The sequence below is a fragment of the Tenrec ecaudatus genome, chromosome 9 (genome assembly GCF_050624435.1).
Source record: "Tenrec ecaudatus isolate mTenEca1 chromosome 9, mTenEca1.hap1, whole genome shotgun sequence".
NCBI classification, from domain to species: Eukaryota; Metazoa; Chordata; class Mammalia; order Afrosoricida; family Tenrecidae; genus Tenrec; species Tenrec ecaudatus.
Genome location: NC_134538.1, coordinates 66,373,324 through 66,396,569, shown reverse-complemented (window position 1 = coordinate 66,396,569; position 23,246 = coordinate 66,373,324). Strand labels below are relative to the sequence as shown.

Genomic DNA, 23,246 nt, shown 5'->3' with positions numbered 1-23,246 from the left:
CTTCCTCCCCCCAACTACCATGATCCGAATTCTACCTTGCAGGGCTGGATAGGACAGAGGCTGTACACTGGTACATAGGAGGGTTGGAGATACAGGGAATCCAGGGTGGATGATACCTCCAGGACCAAGGGAGTGAGGGACGATGCTGGGAGAGTGGAGGGTGAGTGGGTTGGATAGGGGGAACTGATTACAAGGAGCCACATGTGACCTCTTCCCTGGGAGAGGGACAGCAGAGAAGGGGGGAAGGGAGACCCCGAATAGGGCAAGATATGACAAAATAACGAGGTATAAATTACCAAGGGCATATGAGGGAGGGGGGAAAAGGGAGGGAGGGGGGAAAAAAAAGGAGGACCTGATGCAAGGGGCTTAGGTGAAGAGCAAATGCCTTGAGAGTGTTTGGGACAGGGAGTGTATGGGTGTGCTTTGTACAATTGATGTATGTATATGTATGGATTGTGGTAAGAGTTGTTGGAGTCCCTAATAAAATGTAAAAGAAGAAAAAAAAAAAAGAAAATGATTAGGGCAAAATATGTACAGATGTGCTTTATACAATTGATGTATGTCTATGTATGGATTGTGATAAGTGTTGTATGAGCCCCTAATAAAATGTTTAAAAAAAAAAAAAAAAAAAAGAAATAAGGAAGGCAAGACTTCATCTTACCTACTTTGGACATATTGGGAGAGACCAGTCTCTGGAGAAGGATATCATGCCAAGTTAAGTGGAGGGGCAGTGAAAACGAAGACCCCTGATGAGATGGATTGACACGGTAGCTGCAGCAATGGGCTCAGGCATAAGAACAACTGTGAGGCTGGTGCAGAACTGGGCACTGTTTTATTCTGTTGTGCATAGGGTCACTATGGGTCAGAACTGACTCAATGGCACCGAACAACAACAGCAATGATAATAGCTTAGTTTCAAATACCACAGGTTAGAGTTTCTTTCCATTGTCATTTCCTTCTTTTCTGCACCACCATCATATTACTCTGGATATATACATATACATACATGTATATACATGTACATACACTCTCACTCACATGTATATATTCTGCATTCCTATTTGTATAAACATGAAATTATTCAATGTGAAATGGGCAATATTAACGAGACAAAACTGTGCTTGTAGTTTATATTTTAATTCTGAAGAACCTAAAGCTACCTTCAAGGGTAAACAGACCCTATGGATTCTGCAGAGATCTTGCAAGTGATAAAACTAAATGGATAACTAGTTGAGAGCCAGGGTTCTGGCGGATATGGAGAGAGACACCACACAATGAGGAAGGAGAGAGATAACTGGTGGTGATGATCTGATGAGGAATTTCCATTGAGTGAGAAAGTGAAAACAAATTAATAAGCAACAAACTTGTGATGCTCATTAATCATCCTCTGGCTATATATTAGTGATTTCTTATAATAAATTGTACTAATATTCCTTCACAGGTTAATAGCTTCATTAAAATCTTGATGTGGCAGTTACATAATCTCCTGTCAACTTGAGCGAAGGTAGGGAGTCTAGCCTGTCAATCAAGTCATAGCCAATGAGACCACTGTGTGGGCATGGCCTTCTCCAGAGGATTCTGGCGGCTCCTGTCTTTCTCCCTGGAGAAAGGACATGCACAATTTCTTTGCCTTCCCTTTCCTGCTGTTGAGACATGTGGAGACTCATAACAGTGCTGAGAGGCTTCCACTGCCACTGGACCCATAAAACCTTCTACTCCCTGGCCTGTGAGTTTCCTGCATTTGGCATCATTGCATGTGTAGCGCGAGTTGAAAGAGGATTTTTATGGACTTGTATTGGACATCTGGACTAATATTGGACTTATGGAGTTGATCTGGACTAGATCGGGATATTTTCTCAATATACAATTGTTCTTTTTTATAAAGCTCTTTCTTATACACTTATGAGTGTGTATGAATATGTTTCTCTAGTCAATGTAGACCTAACTTAAACATCTGAATAGTATACTGTCATATTGGAAAAGGATTCCTGGATTGGTTAAAAGAGCTCCTAAAAGATATAGTGAAGGAAAAAAAAAGTGAAACTCTTCTTTCTAGTGACTTTTGTAACAAGGCCAGAGATATTTAATTTACCTCCTAGTCTATTTTCCAGAGATATTTAATTGTGAATTCATCAAAATTCAGTTTTTCCCACTTTTCACATATTTTAGAAAAATTGATTCTTACCAGCATGTAACCCTGAGTTTGGCAACAGACAATCTTCTTTGAATTCAATGTCTTTACAACACCATTTAAAAATTGCTTAACTTTGTTTTGTTTTGTTACCCAAATGACATGGACACCGACCCACCCTATGTTCTCTTCCATTACCACAGAGGCTATGTTGTCCAAGACCGGATTCTCAACCTCTTCTGCACAGGGCAGAGCCCAGTCTCACCAGCATGGAAAAGTTTCTGGCAGGATTCCAAGGACAGGGATGTTATCCTTGTCCCAGCTGGAAAAGAGCAAGTTGAGATTGGATCCTGAAGTATTATTATAAGTCACCAATTTCTTATGTCAGTAATGAGAGAATCACAGAATCTCCATTAAATGAATAACACAAGGACCAAATGTCTCAGCACAGATCACATTTCATAGGAAACTGATAACCAGATCCTTTCCCACCCAAGCAATTACAATTTCACACCCAAGCAATTACAAATAAAATAACCTCTTTCCTGCTTCCAAATCTCACATACCCTTATCTTCAATGAAATAAAAGTTGAATTTGTACTTACTTGTCTAATCCCTTCCTATATAACTTTGAATGTCTTTTCCCAAATTATGGGTATTCCTGGAAATCAAATAATGATGTAGTTGCATACAATAACCACAAAGTGCTCACTAATTTTTCTTCCCTAATATCCAAAACCAAACTTACTGCCATTGAGTCAATGCTGACTCAAAGCCACCTCCTGTGGGTTTCTGAGACTGTAACAGTTTACAGGAGTAGAAAGCTCAATCTTTCTCACTTGGAGTGGCTGGTGGTTTTGAACTGTTGACTATGAAGACCCAACTCATAAACACTCCATCACCAGTAATGCCTAAAAATTTAACAAGTATATGAAGGGAAACTGGGCATAAGGCATATTTCTTATCTATGCAACACAATGCTAATTTTGTTGCTACATTATATATAGTCAGTTTTAACTCATAATGGCTTCGTGAACAACAGAAGAATAGAACAGATCCGTCCTTCCACATCCTCACAATTGTTGCTCTTTTGGGGCACATATTGAAGACACAATGTCAATACATCTCATTAAAGGTTAACCAGAATGAAACACTGCCTACTCCTGCGCCATCTTCACCAATTTTCCTACAGCTGGTCTCGTTGCAGCCACAGTGTCAATCCATGTCACTGAGACCTCCCTCTTTTTCTCTGACCCTCCACTTTCGCAAAATGGTGTCCTTCTCCAGAGACTGGCCTCTCCTGACACTATGTCCAAAGTAGGTAAGATGAAGTCTTGCCAGCCTTGCCTCTGGCCGTGCTTTTTCCAAGGCAGACAGTTTGTCCTTTTAGCAGGCCTTGGTACTTTCAGTGCTCTTCAGCAGCACCATTAAAATGCACTGTTTTGGGGGTTTCTTTTTAGTCTTCCTTTTTTCAAGGTCCAACTTTCACATGCTACGAGGTCATGGAAAATACCAAGGCTTGAGTCAGGCAAAGTAACCTCCCTTCGTTGAGTTCTCAAAGTCACCTTCCTTCTTTTCAAAAGTTTAAAAAGGTGTCGCACAGCAGATTCACCCAGTGCAAAATGTCTTTGGATCTTTTGACTTCTGTTTCCATGAACAATGATTGTGGATCCAAGCAAGACAGAAGGCTTGACCACTTCAGCTTGTTCTCATTTATCATGATGTTACCTATCAGTCCATTTACAAATTTTGGTCTTCTTTACATTGAATTTTATTCCATACTTAAGACTACAAGCTTTGATCTTAATTAGCTAGTGCTTGAAGTCTTCTGCAGGTTCAGCAAGCAAAGTTGTGTCAGTATGCTCTTGAAGCCAAAAGTTGAATCATATTAGAGAACAAAGCTATGTTGATACTATTTGTGTTAGGTACTACCAGATTGGTTAGAACTGATAGCAACTCCAAATACAATAGCACAAAATATCACTCAGTCTTCACAGTATATGAAAATGATGTTTTTGTAGATTATATTGTTGGGTTCCAAGCAGAAATGTTATCTTGGAAAGGCAGTAGCAATAACTTTCCAAAGGAGCTGACAGTTGAAATGAGCATTTTTTTTTCTGACATGTTGGGGATGCAGTGGTAAATATATAAAGTGTAATCAAGTCAGTATAAATTAATTCCAGGAGAAGAATTAGGTTGAAATAAGTAAGCTTGGCAAGACCAAAGGAGAGAGATTTTGGTGGACCTTGCAAATTGGGCCATTTTGTAGGCCCTGACACTGAAAATACTGAAACATTTTCAACAAAGTTGTAATATGCACTGACTTTTGTTCTTAACATTTATCATAACACTAGAGCTTCAAATGGATTGGAGAATATAAAATGAAGACAGAGAGACCAGTTCAGGGATTATTGCAATATACAAGAAATTACTGATGAGTGCCTAGAATCAGACCAGGGCAGTGAAATGAGCTGGAAGTGATGTATGAAAGAGATTTAAATGGAATCAATGTGGAGACGGATTCTCAGAAGTCATGACTGAATTATGGTATAATTCATAGAGGTAAGAGGTTCTTCTAATAGTCAATAAGACACAAAACATATTAGCACCATAAGGAACAAACATTGCTATTGAATCAACCACAGACTCTGGTCGAGAGTCTTCCTCTTTTTTACCGCCACTCTATTTTACCAAACAATGTCCTTCTCCAGGGACTGGCATCTCCTGACAATATGTCCAAAATATGTAAGATGAAGTCTTTTCATCTTTGCTCTGAGGAGCACGCTGGCCTTACTGCTGCCATTTTTTTTCCTTTTAGCAGTCTGTGGCCTTTACAATCTCCTTCTCCAGCCCCACAATTCAATCGCCTTGATTCTTATATGGATCCTTATTCAATGTCCAAATTTCACATGCATATGATGCAATGGAGAAGCCAATATTATGGCTTGGGTCAGGCACACGTTAGTCCTCACAGTAAGATTCTTGCTCTGCAATACTCTAAATAAGCCTTTGACAGCAGATTTACCTAAGTGACCCAATGATCTCTTGACTTCTCCTTCCATGAGCATTGATTATGGATTCAAGTAAGACAAAATCCTTGACCACTTCAACCTTTTCACCATTGAAAATGGTGCAGTTGTGAGGATTGTAGTCATCCTTACTCTGAGTGGTAGTTTATACGGAAGCTGAAATCCTTGGTCTTCATCAGCAAGTGCTTTAGTTCTTTTCACTTTGAGCAAGCAAGCTGTGTCATCTGCATATAGCAGGTTTTTAATAAGCCTTCCTCCAATCCTGATTCCACATTCTTCAAATCACCAAACTTCTCTGATTATTTGCTCAGCACATAGATTGAACAAATATGGTGAAAGGATACAACCCTGATTCACATCTTTCTTGTTAAACCATGCAGTATTCCCTTGCAAAACCTAACATTGCAGTCATTCCAAGACCAAGCATGAAACGAATTAGAAACCAAACCCGTTTGCAGAACTGCTTCTTGATCCATGTACAAGTCCCTTGTGAATACAATGAAATGTTCTGAAATTCCAGTTCTTCTCAAGCTTATCCATAGTTTATTGTGGTTCACCAAGTTGAATACCTTTGCATAGTCAATAAACACAAGTAAACATCTTTCGGATATTCTGTGTTATCAGCCAAGATCTATCTGACATCAGCAATGATATCCCTTGTTACAAATTCTCTTTTGAATCCATCCTGAACTTCTGGCAGTTCCCTATCATTATACTGCTGCAAAAAATTCCATATCCACAGTGGGCCTCCACTCAAGTACTCCCTCAATGCAAGAACAATTTGTTCTACTAACACAGCACTCTGTGATGTTCACCTTCCCTGACATGATCGCTGAAAACAAAATATGGTGAAGAAAGCTGATGGTGCCCAGCTATCAAAAGATATAGCATCTGGGGTCTTAAAGTCTTGAAGATAAATAAGCAGCCATCTAGCTGAGAAGCAACAAAGCCCACATGGAAGAATCACACCAGCCTATGTGTTCATGAGGTGTTGATGGGATCAGGTATCAAAGACCTCCCCTTCCAAAACAAATAAAAATTATATCAATGTGAATGGGCGGGGGGGTGGGAGGGAGAGCGAAGACCATCAGGAGTCAATTGGACATCCTCTGTCAGAAAGGCCTCAAGGAAGAGAAGGGCCAGTCAAGGTGCAGTATAACACCAACAAAACACACAACCTTCCTCTAGTTCTTTAATGCTTCCTCTACCTCCCACTACCATGACTACAATTCTATCTTACAAACCTGGCTAGACCAGATGTGTATATCTGTACAGATAAGAGCTCACAACACAGGGAATCCAGAACAGATAACCCCCTTAGACCAATAAGGGGAGCAGTGATACTAGGAGGGTAAAGGTGGATGGGTGGAGGAGTAAGGGGGAACCAATCATAATGATCAACCTATGGTTCTCCTCCTAGGGGAACGGACAGCAGGAAAGTGGGTGAAAGGAGACAGCAGTTAGTGTCGACTGGAAAATAAAGAGAATAATTTATAAATTATCAAGGGTACATGGGGGAGGGAGGGCAAAACAAAACGAGGAGCTGATGCTAGGGGCTCAAGTAGAAATAAAATGTTTTGGAAAAGATGATGACAACATATGTACAGATGTGTTTGACACAATGGATATATGTATGGATTGTGATAAGAGCTGTAAGAGCCCCCAATAAAACAAAAAAATTTTTAAAAAGATAGAAGAAAATGTTCTAAAATTAATTATGGTAATGATTGAATTATTAAATTGATATGTGATTATGTCCCAATAAAACATTTTTTTAAATTCCATATTCAAGGAAGGGATAGTATCAGAGCCTATATTGTGAACACTCGGTTTCACAACATGTGTGTTGGGGGGGGGAAATGGATGACAACATGTGGAGGGGGAGGGAAGAGGCTTTCTATTCCCATAAACAATTATAGTTTGGAAGCACACAGTGCAGTTCTACTCTGTCCTATAGGGCCACTCTGAGTTGGCATGGACTTGATAGCAACAAATAATGGTTGACAGGGGAAGCTCAAAATCCATTTTCTCTGACCGCACCCAGATTAAACCTCTGGTGAATACTCACCAACCATAGACCAGGGATTTCAATAGTCTTGCTATCATGCAGACTGTAGTGGAAAATAATTAGGTTGAAAATTAACACTTTATCATGTAATCTCCCCTTTGATTAATTTTAAATTTGCTTTTGTGTTTAATATTTTTGTGCTTTCTTTTTTATTGAGGATTTTCTGCATTTTACTTTAGTGGTGTTCTTATTTATATTTTGTTTTGCTTGTTTTTCAGTATATGAACTCTAGGAGCAGTAAAGCTATAGAGACAGTGACTGCGGTGACTTCTTGGAGGGTATATGGGAAACTGATAACAATGAGTACAAAAAAGGATGAAATTGATTGTGGAGATGATTGCACAACTCTTTTAACATAATAGAGCTCTTGAATTGTATGTTATATGAACTATATGCCAATAAAACTGTTTAAAAAGGGTGGTGGTGGAATCCAACTGTATACTCACAGGGAGCTGCCAGGAATTGAAGCCAGATTCAGAACACAGCATGGAATGAGAGATATAATTGCTGATAGTGAGTTGATTTTGGCTGAAAGCAGAAAATAGAATAAAAATGTTTACCTATGTTTTATTGACTATCCAAAAATATTTGGCCATGTGGATCATAATTATAGACAACATTGGAAAGAATAATGATTCGACATCATTGTTTTGTGGAGCCTGTGTGTAGACCAAGAGGCAGCTGTTTGAACAGAACAAGAGGACAAAGACAGCATGGTTTAAAATCAGAATAGATGTATATCATGGCTGTATATTGTCACCCAGTGCATTAAATTTTTATTCTGAGTAAATAATCAGAGAAGATAGATATATTCTTGGTAAAGTAGAAGACGAGCAAAAATGAAGCAAATTATCAAGGAATTGGAGTGACACTGTGACCGCAATAAGAACTCAAACATAACAAATGATTGTGAGGGTAGCATAGTACCAGATAGTGTTTTTGTTAGAGCCAATTCAATACCACCTAACAACAACATTATTAATATCCTACGAATATAGAATTTTACTGAAGATAATTAAAAATTATTTCAGCAATAACACACAAAATTCAAGTAATATTCATAAGAGGATATAGAACTCTGGATATAATTGTTGACACCAGATGGATCTTGGGTGAAAACAGAAATATACTTTATTGATTATGGACATGTATTCAACTATGTGGATCTACAAGGCAGTGAATTATTAAATATGGCTCTTCAAGCCATAACCTTTGGTACATCCACCAAATGACCTTTATCTGATGTGTCTAGGTAAGAGAAGGTGGGCAGATACTAGGATTATATGATCCCATTGTGAGTGGCTGCCATTCTGCTCAGATTATAATGGACCATCTATGAAGCAGGAAGGGGGTAGGGAGGATCTCACCAGCAAATAAGAAGAGCTAGGAATGGAGTGTCTCTTGGACTTCAATCTTCCTGCACCCTGGACATCCTTGATCCAAGTGACAGCTTTGGTAGCTGGAGCGATAGAGGAGCAGCAACTGCCGAACCGGGAGCTAGAGTTGAGAAAGAGCAGTGGAGCAAGGACAGCTGAGTGCTTTGGGGCAGGAGGCTGACTGGAATAGGGTGCCTCAAGCATTTAATTGGGGGAGTTAGGTTTGCTGATCACCCTTAGGCTCAGTCTTATGTTAGAGTGGTATGCCCTTTGGGCATTTATTGGTAGCCCTAAAAGGACTACGTAGCAAACTAAGTATGGCAGAGGCTTTATGGCGAAACAGCCAAAGACCAGAGAGAGGCCTGCCTATGGGCATTGCTGAGAAGAAGTTGGTTTGTCTGGCCCATTGTATCCTAAGCATTTGTAAACTATTAACATCCTTTTTTTAAAATCTTTTTATTGGGGCTCATAAGGCTCTTATCACAGTCTGTACATACATCAAATTAACATCCTTAACAAACCCCATAACTGTGGGTTTTGTCTGTGAGTTCTGTGCAGCAATTGCAATGAATTAGCAAACCCGGCGGAAATGAAGAGTGCCGTGGGAGGAACAGTTGGTTTCAGAATGGATAGGAAAACTGGAAGGGGGTACATTTCTGACCTTAGCCTCACAGGAATGAACCCTGGGCAATACTTATCTGAATATGATTCCACTTCCTCCCTTGTGAGGTTGGAGGAAGTTAGTTGCCAGCCTCACATCATTTGACTTTTACAGGACCCTAACAAAGTATGGCTAACATTGCGAAGATTGGTAATTGCATAGCACTTAATTATTCTCATGTGAAAACTATATGTATAAAAAGAGGTAGTCATTAGGAAAATGTCTTTCTGCATTAGACCCTTTGCCTTACATGTTTGATCTGTATACTGAGCAAATTATTCTGAGAAGATGATCTTATAGATCTTAAGATCTTCTTATAGATCTTATAGATCTATAAGAAGAAGAGTATAGTTTCAAGATTTGAAAAAGATCATTAAGGATCTGTGATATGCAGTTGACACAACATTGCTTGCTAAAACCAAAGTGAACTTGAAGCATTTATTGATGTAAATCAAAGATTACTTTGTAGTCTTAGTATGGATTACAACTCTGTAAAGAAACCAAAGATCCACACAACTGGATCCATTGATAAATGGAGAAAACATTGATGCCAAGAATTTAATTTTACTTGGATTCACAGTTAATATCCATGGAAAAATCACCCCCAAATCCAAATTATATTTTTCATTGGGCAAACCAATTCACAAGGTCTTTTTAAAAATGTAAAATAGCAAACATATCACATTAAAGGTTAAGATGTGTCTGACCCAAACCATGGTATTTTCAATCATCTTATATGCATATGAAAGTTTGACAATAAATAAGGAAGATATTGATGCATTTGAATTATGGTGTTGGAAAAGATTCTCGAAAGGATCGTGAACTTCCAGAAGAACAAGCACAGTTGTCTTGGGGGAAAGTACATCCAGAATGCTCTTTAGAAGGGAGCATGGTGATACTTCATCTTGTACTTGGGCATGCTATCAGGAAACATGACTGCCTGGAGAGGTGCATAATGCTATCTGGGTATGCTTAATAAAATAGAGGGTCAATGAAACAGAATAAGTCCCTCAAAGAGATGTATTGAGCATATGCTTAAATGTGACAACTATGAGGTTGGCAGTATGGGCAATGTTTCATTCTGTTGTAGTGTGCATATGTTGCTTATTTGAGCCAGAGGCAACTCCATGGCATTTAACAACAATAACAGCACAGGGAAAATGACACCATAAACACGAGAGAAAAAGAAGCATTAAAAGAAAGTTGATTCATAAGCCCATAATGTAGAAAGAGTCCCAGGAAATTATTTAATATGAAATAATTAGAAATGTAGTATACATACATAAAGAGAACTATGAAATATCTCTATATTTATATAAACAGAAAATCTATACACATTTATTTATTACCTCCTTTTTCTCCACTCAAAAATGTCATTGTATTATTTTCACATCAATAAATGTACATCCTGAAGTAATTCTAAATGTCTGCAACATACTCTATGTACCATAATTAATTTTTCCTTGGAAGGTACTTGGGGTTCGTTGTGTCTTCTAAATAACACTTTGATAAGTATCAGGTCTGGGATTTTCTATTACTTGATTTACATGCTTCATGTCAGCCTTTTACAGATACAGGCAAAAATATGCTGTTGTTTTTTTATTCAGAGACAAAGGCTTTTATTACAACATAACACATAGTATAAACATTAGCATGTACACTCATTTCCCTTGACCAATTCCCACCAAATGTTATGTCCTGGACTCGGGTGGATGATGTTCATCTAGTGATATAATGAAGAAAAATGAAAAACCTTTTTTAAAAATCAAAACTGAATGATAGGATTAGACCAAGATCTTGGTAAATTAAGCTGGTGCTTGACTGGCTTATCAACAAGATTCAAACAGCTCCTGGTAGCTGGGTATGTTAATTGTTAGAAGCCTTGAAAGATGAAGGAAATGTTTTCTCTGAAATCAAACTAGTATGTGGAAGGAATACACCATAGAGAGGGGATGGTTAAAAGAAATAGATTTATGTTAAATGGCCTTAACCATTCCTTTCATGATTTGGGTACAGAAACAAAGTTCAAGAAAAACCTTGAAAAAAAAAAAAGAAAAACCTTGAATTTTAGACTCGTTTCCTAGACAACCAACAAGATTTCTCTTTAACCAGAAATGTCTGAAGACAGGGCATTAGTGCTCGTTCTAATTACCAGCTCCAGACTCAAAGAATGTTTAGATTAACTTAGACATTTTTATAACCTGCTCTGAAAGTATGTAATTGTATACATGTTATGATTATGAGGGTAAGTTGTGCTGCCTGTCTAAATAGATGTAAGCATTTGGGTCAGTAGAAGATTGTCCCCACTTTTTAACCCTCCTTTGTGTGACCTGCGTCAAAACTAACCACGCCATTGTTTTATTATAACCTCGACCCTTCTTCTCCATCTTGCCCCACTCATGATCCACTCTCTAAGCCACAAGGCTTTCCCCTAGGCAAACTGATGACTTTCCATCTGGAGGTCCTTCTAAGACCAGACAAACCCTCTGAATCTTTAGTTAAGGCCAGAGTCATTTTTCTCCATGTAGGTTTGTAGTGGAGCTTAGGAATACTGAGCTCGGGAAATCCATCTCTTTTCTGTAAGTTGTAGGTAGACTGTTCTTTCTCCCAGGAGAAATTTCTTCATCCTTCAAGATGGCTTTCTTTGAGCATAAATTTGATGTTTGACCTGGGTGAAGAATAGTGACTCTATGTCGTCTTTGTAGACCCCTCAAGATGTGCAGAGACCCATGAGACCCCTTTAAGGTTTATGCCCCATAGCTAAGAATCCTTGTGTATACTTGCTTAGATAGATTTAGGACAAATGTAAAAGAATGAAACTACTGACAGAGGTTTCACTGGTGCATGTACTTAGACTCTAAGTCACTCTCTAAAATTTGCTCCTACAGGCGGATTTTTCTTAAGCCTGTTGAGTCCTTTAGCTTACTAGTCCAGAAATTGCTCTGCTCATTGACTACCCCATACTAGTGGTCTCTGCATGCCCTCGCCCCACCCCAGGGATATGTGCCGTTTGTATTAATGTGAAGGGCATTGTAGTAGAGTCATTTACTGATTGGTGTCAAGTTGAATATAGACTGCTCATCTCCAGTTTAGTGGAAATAGGAATGGTACAATAAGCAACAATATTGCCTTTTCCTGCAGCAGCAGGTTGTGTCTCTTCTTATTTATGTGGTTAGGCATCTGTTTTCTCATTTTATCTATCACTCTGGACAGGTGGTGTGTGTGTGTGTGTGTGTGTGTGTAGGTGAATTTTAATGATATTTCAAGGTATTTTGGGGGGAAAAATTGGATTGCTTTAGTCAAATAATAAAATCATTTGACATGTCTCATTGAAAACAGATGTGGAAATATGTAGTTCTGACTTTTGTACTATCCTTCCCTGGGGGCTCTTGGCTTCTGCCTATCTAAATGTTGATGTTGAATGTTTCAGTGCCTCTCTCTTCCAGGGGTGTTGCCTTTAGTATATAAGAACACTTGGCAAAAACCCCTGAGTAGTAGCTGCCATCATGAAAATAAAGACTGAATAACCAGATTGCTAATTAGGTAGGAAAGATTTGACTCTGACCCAAAGCCTCCCATCTAATAAGATCATGGGGCATATGTCCCTGTAGTGGTTGAACCCAGCTGTTTGGATTGGAAAACTCCACTTTTACCAAAGACTTGTACTTTGACTCCGAAATATTCCCTTCTTTTTTGCTTCCACTTCTTTAAGAGAATGCAATAACTGATCCTGATTTTAATTAGAGCATCACCTGAAATATTCCTTGTTTTCTATTGGTGGGTGAGACACATGGATAGATCATAGACAGTGTATTATATTACGTCTAGAGTTCCACTTGTTCTTTTCCACCCAGGGAGTGAGACTCCATGAGTCTATCCCATCTGTATTCAAGAACATCTCAATAACAGATTTGATTCATTGAACACTAATGATAGAACACCTGATGAGCTGTGGGATGGCATCAAGAAATCATACATGAAGAGACTATAAAGACAGTAAACAAAAATATATGCATATGTAATAAGGTAGTAGATGGTTTGGAGTCTCTACTTGAATCTTTTCTCAGTACAAGAACCATTTGTTCTAGTATTTGGTATGGTACTCACCTTCCTGACATGATAGCTAAAGACAAAAACAGTACATAAGCAAATGTAGTAAAGAAAGTTGATGGTGGTAGGCTATCAAAAGATATAGTGCCTATGGTATTAAAATAGTGTAATTAAACAAGTGGCAATCCAGCAGGGAAGACATGGAAGAAGCACATCAGCCCATGTGATCATGAGGTGTCAAAGGGAAGAGGTATCAGAAGTTCAAAAACATGCAGCCAACTCGATGTGAAGAGGCATGGATGCAATGGAGATCCTAAACTCACCTGCAAGGTAAATTGACAATCCCTCTCAGAAGGGCCACACAGGGTGGATGATAAATCCAGTGTGTGGTATGGCACTGATGAAGCACATGAATAGCCTCTAGTTCTTTTAATATTTCCTCCCCTTACTATGAAGGCTTTTATTTGTTTTATCTCATCAATCACGATAGATTTGCATATGTTTCTTTGTGTATTTAAGTGTCTTCGGTACCGGACAGTCAAGATAGATAAGTTCAGAAACTGTAACAGAAGTAGCAGTTCGCTGAGGGTACAGGAAGAGGAGGCGTGGGGAGGCAGAGCTGATAGTGTTGATGATGGTATAAACTGCTCTATGGGACTGAACAAGAGAGCTGCATGTGAGTGGATGTATCAGATTGTTCAAGATATGTCAATAAAACCATTATTTAAAAAAGAGGACAATATCCAAGTGTATGGGTGTCAGAAGAGATTCTGAAACTTGCTCTTATTCATAGAGTAGCAAAGGTGCAGGGAAGAAATGATAAAACCAAAATGTAAAACAGGAAATTTCACTGGGCAGCTCACAGACAAAATGAAGTGTGATGAAATGTCAAAGACCTAGAGTTAGAATACCAAAAAAGGAAGAACGTGCTCATGACATCTTACACCGAAAGAACTCAAGAAAAAATTCAAGTCTTGAGTCCAACATTGGAAAATTCTATGGACAAAATATTGAAGGAAGCAGGAAACTCCAAAGAAGATGAGAAGAATGCGCACATCCACTGAATCACTCAACATTTACCACTTGAAGAGGTAGCGTGTGAATAGGAACCAATGGACCGAAGGAAGAAGACCAAACTGCACTGAGAGCCTCAGACAAAAAGAATATTCCGGTAATTGATGGAATACAAACTGAAATGTTTCCACAAGTTGATGTAGCCCTGGAAGCATTATCTATGCATGGACATTTGGAAGATACCTGGTTTCCAATGGACGGGAAAAGATCCATATTTGAACCCATTACAAAGAAAAGTGACCCAACAGAGTGTTCAAACTATAACATAATATCAAAATCACAGGCAAGTAATTTTTTTATGAAGATCATTCCACCACAGTTTCATTGACAAGGAGCTGCCAGAGGTTCAGGCTGAATTCAGCAGAGGACATGGAACAAAGGAGACCACTGCTGATATCAGAAGAATCTTGGCTGAAAGCAGAAAATACCCGAAAGATGTTTGCTTTGTTTTATTTAATCTGCCAAGGCATTTGACTGTGTGCACCATCATAAACTATGGGTAGCCTTGAGAAGCATGTTAATGACAGAGCACTACATTGCCCTCATAGGGAACCTCCTGTAAGTGGATCAAACATGAGGCAGTTGTGCAAACAGAACAAAGTAATATTGCATGGTCTAAAATCAGAAAAGGTGTGCATCAGTGTGGCATCCTTTTACCATACTTATTCCATTTCTGTGTTGAGTAAATAATCAGTGCACCTGGACTATTTGAAGAAGTATGCAGCATTAGGATGGGAGGGAGGCTTAGTAACAATCTGAGATATGCAGATGACCTTGCTTGCTGCAAGTGGGAAGGACTTGAAGCACTTTCTGGTGAAAATCAAAGATTGCAGTCTTCAGTGCAGATGACGACTCAATGTAAAAAAGTCTAAAATCTTCACAATTGGACCAATAGATGATGATATCATACTTATTGGAGAAAAGATTGGTGTTGCCAAGGATTTTGTCTAGCTTGGATCCACAATCAGTGCACGTGGAAGCAGATCAAAGGACACGTTGCATTTGGTAAATCTGTTGCACAAGACCTCTTTAAAGTGTTGAAGAGCAAGGTTGTTACTTTGAGTTCTAAGGGGCGCATGACCCAAGCCATAGTTGGTTTTTTTTAATGGCCTCATACACATGGTAAATTTGGACATAGAATAAAGAAAACGAAACAATTGATTTTGAAATATAATTCTGGTGAAGAATATTGAAAGTAATATGGTTTGCCTAAAGGAAAAATCTATCTTGGAAGATATAAAGTCAGCATGCTCCTTAGAGGAAAAGATGGCGAGATTTTGCCTCACGTACTTGAGACATGTTGTTAGGAGAGGTCAGTCCCTGGGGAAGTGCATCATGCTTGGTAAAGTGGAAGGCAAGAAAAATAGAGTAAGAGCTTCAACAATGGATTGAGGCAGTGGCAGCATCCATTAGCTCAAACATAAGAACAATGTTGAGGACGGCACCGGACAGGGCCTTGTCTCATCCTGTTGCTCTTGAAACCATTGCAAAAGCACCTACCAACAACCACAACAAGGGCAACCAGACACTGTTTGTTTTAAGCAAAAGTAGTCGTTGCTTCTGGCTACCGATTAAAGAATACCCCATTCGCAAAGGCTTAAACAAAATGTTGTATTTTTTTCTCTGTGTGTTAAGAAACCCAGAGGTTGCTTGTCCAGGCTATAGCCCTGATTCAAAGATTCTTTAGCTGTAGCCTCTTTTCTTCAATATTTTGTAAATGGTTTCTGCCCCTCCAGGCAGAACATCTGTTTTCCAGTCAGAAAGAAATGGGAAGGGCAAGCCCTTGTTTTTTGGTTTTTCTTGGAACCCATAATCAACCCCAGTGAGTTCTACCTACATTGCCTTGTTCAGAACTTCCTGGCACCGCCACTGAAGGTTCAAGAGCAAGAGAAAGGCAAGAACTCGATTAAAAATGACTATGTAATGAGCCAACCTCTAATATTTTCCACACTATTTTAAGAGGAGGACAATTTTCCCCAAAATTTTCAAAAAAGACTTAAAAAAAAGCAATTTATTTCATTGCCATAGAACATATTCTGTCTCATAATAACTCATGATAACTCTATAAGACAAAGTAAAACAATATCCTTGGATTGATGACACAATAACTATTTACAGGAGTAGACAGACTCTTCTTTCTTCTTTAATGGCTAGTAGGCTTGAACCACTGCGGTTAGAAGCCCAGAACTTAGCCCACAATGCCAGTGGGGGGTCCTTAAAGAATATTTGTAAGGTATATATAAGTATAGCTTTTCAGGCCTTCAACAAGAAGACAGTGCATACATCATGTCCACAGCATGGTCTTTTAATAAGTTCTAAGGATGCCAGGTGTAGCGTCTTTTTGTCCCGCTCTGATAGGCCAACCCAGCATCAAATATCCTATGTGAATCAATCCTGATTATTGGCCGATGGCAGAGCCCACCCAATTGTATTGGTGAGCATTCTGATACGAGGAGGATCATTGTTAGATATAGGGTCTTGAAGAAGATTTTCATACCATTGTAGGTATAGATGGGAATAACAGAGTGAATTCTTCCCAGAAGTCATCTCCCATTTCCTTCAATAACTGCAGGATATTGTATGTAATGATCTTAGAGCACAGAGCTCTGAATTTGGCATCCAGAGAGAGTTGGTCCTGAATCATGACTCTAGGTAAAGCTAAGGTTTGGGCAAACATTTCTTAGACCTCTGTCATTATATCTATAAAGCAAAAATAGAAATACCTATGGATTGAGATGATGGCATAGGCGCATCTAACATCTGAAGCCCTGTAAAAATTTAAGATGGCATAATTTTAACATCTTTGTGGACAACCTTCTACAAACCAGGTACCCCAAATTTAAACCTTAATACAATTCCCTTATCTGGTCTTGGGTTTTACTATATAAAATCCTTGGATTACACAGCTGGTGCGATTTTTCTGGCATTGGCTCACTGAAATTATTACTTGTTTAAAGACAAACTTTTGAGATGCTGGATGGAGTCACATTTCTTTCTGATAGCTGGGCACCCTTTGCCTTCTTCACCACTTGTCTATAGCACCCATATCTAAAGTGGTCCCTTCATGACTATAAGTATCCAACAGAGTTGAACTATAAAAACTGGCTATTCTGAGGTTAGGGCGTATGTTTAAATTGGAGCTCAGGATCCATTCACAGATATAAGGTATTCCACTTTAGTGACAGAATTGTCAGCATTTTAATATAAGTAAATTCCATAGGGCCTTTGGTAATTCTAATAATAGTATCAAACTAACCAATGATATAGGATTTAAAATATTGTGGAGATAAGGGGAATATTCATATATGGGAAAGCTATTTAGACTAGAATACATGGGATATTTACTTATGCATATAAGAAAACTTAAGTGACTTAATTCTATTTAAGAAAACAATGAGTGTTAGGGCACAAAGTTCAATAACACTCATTCATTAATCTAAAGCAAAACTGTATGTGTAGAACTGAGAAATGACTTAAAAGCTCATAACACCTGAAAGTGGCAAATATATGGTAGTCTTAAGTTGTTGGGCCCACTCAAAATGCAGAGGATTGAACCAAAGTTTAATGACTTCAAAATCCATGACCTTAGGATGGCAGTCTTCTTCTCTGACGAGGGCACTAGAGCTTTAAATCCAGAGTTGTGTATCCGTGTCTTTAGACTGCTATAAATATGTTTAAAGTAAAGTCTGGCTCACTTACTGGCTTTCCCAACTCAGATCCTTCTGGTGTGGCCTCTACAGGTTGCAATAGACCTCAAGAAGACAAAATCTAAAGTCCAGGTAGCCCATAGTAGCTAGCCTAGGGCACCAGGCCATTAAAAACAAACAAACAAGCAAACAACTTGGTCAAGAACTCATGAAAATTCACACAGTGTGGAGTGGATTATCTCCCTGGGGAGTCCATAAAAGCAATGTTGAGCCTTCTCCCCAAGGGCAAGCCAATCCCTGCCTCCCACCCCACAACAGAGGTGAGATCATCTTCTTATAGACAGATCCACCCCTCTTCCTCTTAGTCAGGAATCTCCTCCATGGTGTTCTAAGTGTCCTCTTAATAAGAGTGACCATAGGGCACTGTCACATGGCATGGATTATTCCATCCTTTCCCACTGTCCTCCCCACCCCCACCATGATAAACTGTCCCCACCTGAGGTGAGGCCTCCCTTTATGATGTCCAAATAAGGGAGTGTCAAATAAGTTTCAAATGTTAGAGAGGCATACCACCCCATTGCCTGGGAGGCCATATTGAATGAGTACATGACCTGAGAGCCACTTTGTCTTGGGATTGGTCCTTATAATAGTGGTGTCATATAATTGTCTTTTTGTGACTGACTAACTGTGTTCAGTATAATGTTCTCCAGTTCTGATCTTGTTGTGAGTTGCTTTATGGATTCATCATTGTGTTGTCATGATGCATAGTATTCTACTGTGTGTATGTACCAAAGTTTCTTTCCTGTCTACTGATGGGATTGTGGTCTTCTTGCTATTGTGATGACCATGACAGATGTTCGTGCATCTGCTTGTGTTATGCCTCTTACTTCTTTAGGGTATATACCCACCAAAGATTGCATGGAACTTTGATTCCCAGTTGTCTTCAGTAATGTAAAGTGATATGATTTTTATCTTAGGACAGTGACAAGCATGACTACCTTTTTTAGTCGCTGATATGTTTCACACCACTGAATTTGATCTCGTGAACCTAGGCTCTCAGTATTTTCACGAATGATCTTCTTTTCTACAATCCAAGCTTTCTATTTTCTAGGCCCTCATCGCCTTTTATGAGCCATGTTCTCTTCGTGAGTAGCTGTGTAGGTTTATCCGCTGGTACTTCGTTCGATGCCTCATTTGCCGTGTGCATTGAGAAAGCAAAGGCTGATTTCCTTATGTTTATTGATGGCCATGCAGACCTCAGAAGGTTAAAGCAACATTCAGATGAACTTCATATTAAAGTCTCTAACATTCTGTCTAATGAAGTAGTCACTGGGTCCTTGTACTTTCCATGAGGTAATGGTCCCACATGCCTCCTCTTCTTCTTGGTGCTTAAAATATCAATAAAGCATCAGATTTCAGAGTGAACTCTGAATGACCAATTTCAGCTCAAGTAAAGACCCCCCCCCCCGCCCTTCCCTTCAGTTCCCTGACCAGAAAGCTTTCAGCTGATCTCTCTCACAAAGCAGATTGGCCAACAATGTTTTCACCTTCGGTGGTGCCGGCATGAGTGAGGGTGAGGGAGAGTCCTCATAGACATGCAGCCACAGATAGAGAGCCAGGAGTAAGTTTCCGCAGCATCTTCAGACTCTGGCCCATACTCTGGCTACTACTGTGGGTAAGAGACAGGGGAACAAGTTGGAATCTCAGTAGTAGCAGCAAATGCAATAAACCACTTCTTCAAGGGAGTAGCTGACCTGTCCTCCAGAGTGGTACTTAATACAAGGTTAAAGGGACAGGACACTGTTCTGACTACTCTAAAGAGTACAGTGTCGTTTGCAATCCTTCATTTTCTTAGTTGTTTTCTTTTCCACCTTGGGGCAGATTACTCAATGCCTTTGTCTTATGGCATCCTAAAACAACTTTCATATGCGATTTCCTTTTATCCAGATCTGCCTGTAGGACTTGGACAAAATAAATATAAAACTATATATATGTGTGTTTGTGTTCATTTATATTTATATAATATATAAAGACATAAATATGGGATTTAACAAGGCATTCTTTGATGATAAATTTTACAGCAGTAATGGGAAGATGGATAGCCTCACATTTATTAAGGGAACAATTGATTAGAAATAAAGCTACCATGTCCAATAGATGTATTATTTTTAATAAACACCTTCTAGAACTAGTGAGAGTCTAAGGAAATGGGAAAAGGTCTTTTTTGCCTTAGTTCTTTTCATATTCCCACACCTGCCCCGATGAATGAGCGTCAGACTACGTCAGTATTACCTGTTCATACCGACTTGTGTAGACCTCTTCTAGTTCCAACTCATCCCTGCTCCTGGCTAAGAATTTCTAGAGCTACCTCTGTCTATTGTCCTGTGGATATTGTGGTTTGAGGTACCCACAATTTGGCCCCTTGAGTTCATTTTTCTCTTTGTCCCTGATAGAAGTGTCACCAACAGCCAGGTCAGCAGCATACATTCATGTGCGAGGCAGAGAGAAGGCAAGTTAGGAATGAAAAACTGGTCTGTCTCACAGGCCCATTATATGCCCTGATCTCTGTCTACAGATGGACTCTCTAATTAGTCTGCCGACAACAGGGAGTTTCTGTAATCCACACAAAGACACAGCAGGAGTTCACAAGTTCCTGTTAATAAACTCAAGGGGTTTCTGATGTGGTGACTAAAAAGAACTTGAGCCTCAATCTAAACGTGGCCAAGGCTGAGGGAATGTTTCTCAGTGCCTGAACTACATTTCTCTCAAGAGAAATCAGGCAGGGTTCATTCTTCTGTGCTCCTTAGAATCCGGGGTGAGATAACTGAAATGTAGGGACTATCATTCATTCAGCACAAGCTTATTGAACAACCCAAGCTTCAAGCCTGGGGAAGGGGCTAGGGACTCCGTGACGGGACACAATGACAGATGCTATTCCCAGGCATACAGAGCCCACAGTCTGGGTGGGGAACAGGTCGAGTCACATGAACGGTGTGTTATACAGTGTGAGCACCCAGGAAGACAAGCATTCTGAGCAAGAATGAGCCTGGGAATGCAGTGGTCAGAGAGCAGTGACATTTGTGGTGAGAGCAGACTTGTACATGCACAAAGACCATTCAACAGCCAGGAAGCAAGCAAACAAAAACAGAACAACACATCTGATGAATGCAAGGAATTAAAATTACCATGTCACCCGGGACCTAAGAAAAGATCTGTGAGGTAGAATGGAGCCACCAACGGAGAGGATGACTTTTTGAAATGTCCATGGGGCTGATCACTATCCATCAACTCCCTGACCATTTGGTCAATACCTCTTTAAATTTTTTTTTAACTTTTCTTTCCCTCGCAGCTTTACTTAGACAATAATTAATGACATATATTTAAAGTGTGTAATTTGAAAACTTGTGTCATTGAATACAGGAAGAAAACATCAATATGTTCAAGTAGATGAATGAATTTACCTGAAAGGAAGGCACCAGAAGACTTTAGCCCAGAGAATGCCATGCCTTGGAGGGGGCTCTATGATGATCACGTTGGCTGGCACTTCTAGTTACTATAGGGTGGCATTATTTGTTCCTTAATAAACTTCCCTGACTGTGGTTGGGGTCAAAACAGATTCACAGAACCTTGCCCATAATATCCTTCTGTTTGGTCCACCAAAAAGTACTGAACTCAAAAAACTGTAAATATCTTCTTGACTCAACTTCTCCTCTAGAATTTCCTCATTAACAAATACCAGGATTTCCACAAGCCAACATCCATGGTACCCCTTTTCCTACTGGTCTAAGAGAAATGTGGTTTCAACTCTACTCCATACCTGCACGTTAACTCTACCAAGATATAAACCTGGCACAAAACTGCTTGTGAAGTTGACATGTCATTTTTGTTCATCTAAGGACTGAAATGCAGTTTCTCAATGCTCCATCTTTAGGAAGATATTCAACAAGAATTGACATGTTTCTCCAACCATTCGGTTCTTATTAGACCATATAGGTCAGTGGCAACAACGATGTAGCCAGACTCTGGGCTGATGAGCCGGGGCAGCGTGTGTCCTTGTCCTGGAGACCGTGCAGCTGAGCATAAAACCCCAGGGGCCAAGCTGCATCTGGTCAAACTTTATTTCCACACAGGTGTTGGTGATGTGATAGTCAAGTAGAAATGAGCGTTTCACTTGCTTCTGCCCTTCGTGTCTGTCTACACAATTCCATGAGGAAGGAGCCGGGGAAAGCTCCATCTCCTCCCTCAGAGCCGTTTCAGAAGGAAGAATAAATCTCAGTCCCTGGAACCTTCAGTCAGGTTACAATTTTCTCACTCGTGGGTGGATATGGGAAGATGCTGTGACAGCACATAGATTCTTGTTCTCAAAAGGTCTTGTGAGAAAAGAAGAATTATGTTGCTGGTCAAGGGAAATGTCCTAGCATCAGACTTCGGGGGTCAACTATTGCCTGCTGTGATGTGGATGTCCAAGATACTGACTCTCACTGTCAGGTTCTTCGTCTGTAAAACTGAACTAAAATAAAACTAATCTCATCAAGTTTGTTTTCAAACTAAAAAAATTATACACATAAAGCACTTGGCAATGCCAGACCCCAATAAGGACTGGAGACAGGATAGCTATCGTCTTTATTACTGATTTGAAGTCTCCGGAGAGAGGTAACAGTTAATGGAGTTAATATTCTTGGCTGATGAGCAAAAGCTTAGAGATTTGAGTCCACAGAAAAGTTCCTTGGAAGAAAGACCTGGCATTCTACCTACAAAAAACCATCTGTTGGAAAGACTGTGTGGAACACAGTCTGACTCTGCCCTGTGGGTGAAAGGTAACGAGGAGGCACCTGCCAACGTGATCATCATAGACCACCCCCCCCCCCCACCAAGGCATGGCATTCTCCGGGCTAAAGTCTTCTGGTGCCTTCCCTACGGGTAAGGTCATTCATTTGCTTGAACATAGTGATGTTTTCTTCCTGTATTCAATGACACAAGTTTTCAAATTACACACTTTAAATATATGTTGTTTATTATTGTCTGCCAGTTATACCTAAGTAAAGCTGCGAAGGAAAGAAAAGTGAAAAAAAAAAACTTAAAGGTATTGACCAAATGGCCACTGAGTTGATAGACAGTGATCAGCCCCATGGACATTTCAGAAAGAACTAACAACAAAAAATCCACCTTGAAAATGAACACTTTGATAAACAAATTTAAGTCGCTCCTAC

At 39.6% G+C, this 23,246-nt stretch overlaps 1 long non-coding RNA gene across 7 annotated transcripts in view; it reads right to left on the bottom strand.

The window, feature by feature from the left end:
- Positions 1-23,246, bottom strand: part of LOC142456857 (uncharacterized) — a 108,112-nt gene that overhangs the window by 17,855 nt on the left and 67,011 nt on the right. Inside the window, exon 3 of one of the 7 annotated variants that reach the window (XR_012786107.1) lies at positions 8,596-8,725. The exons of 5 other annotated variants lie outside the window; for them this stretch is intronic. This is a non-coding gene — a long non-coding RNA (uncharacterized LOC142456857). Of the gene's footprint in view, positions 1-2,309; positions 2,454-8,595; positions 8,726-23,246 lie in introns of all 7 variants that reach the window. One more of the 7 variants, XR_012786106.1, reaches the window with a different exon arrangement.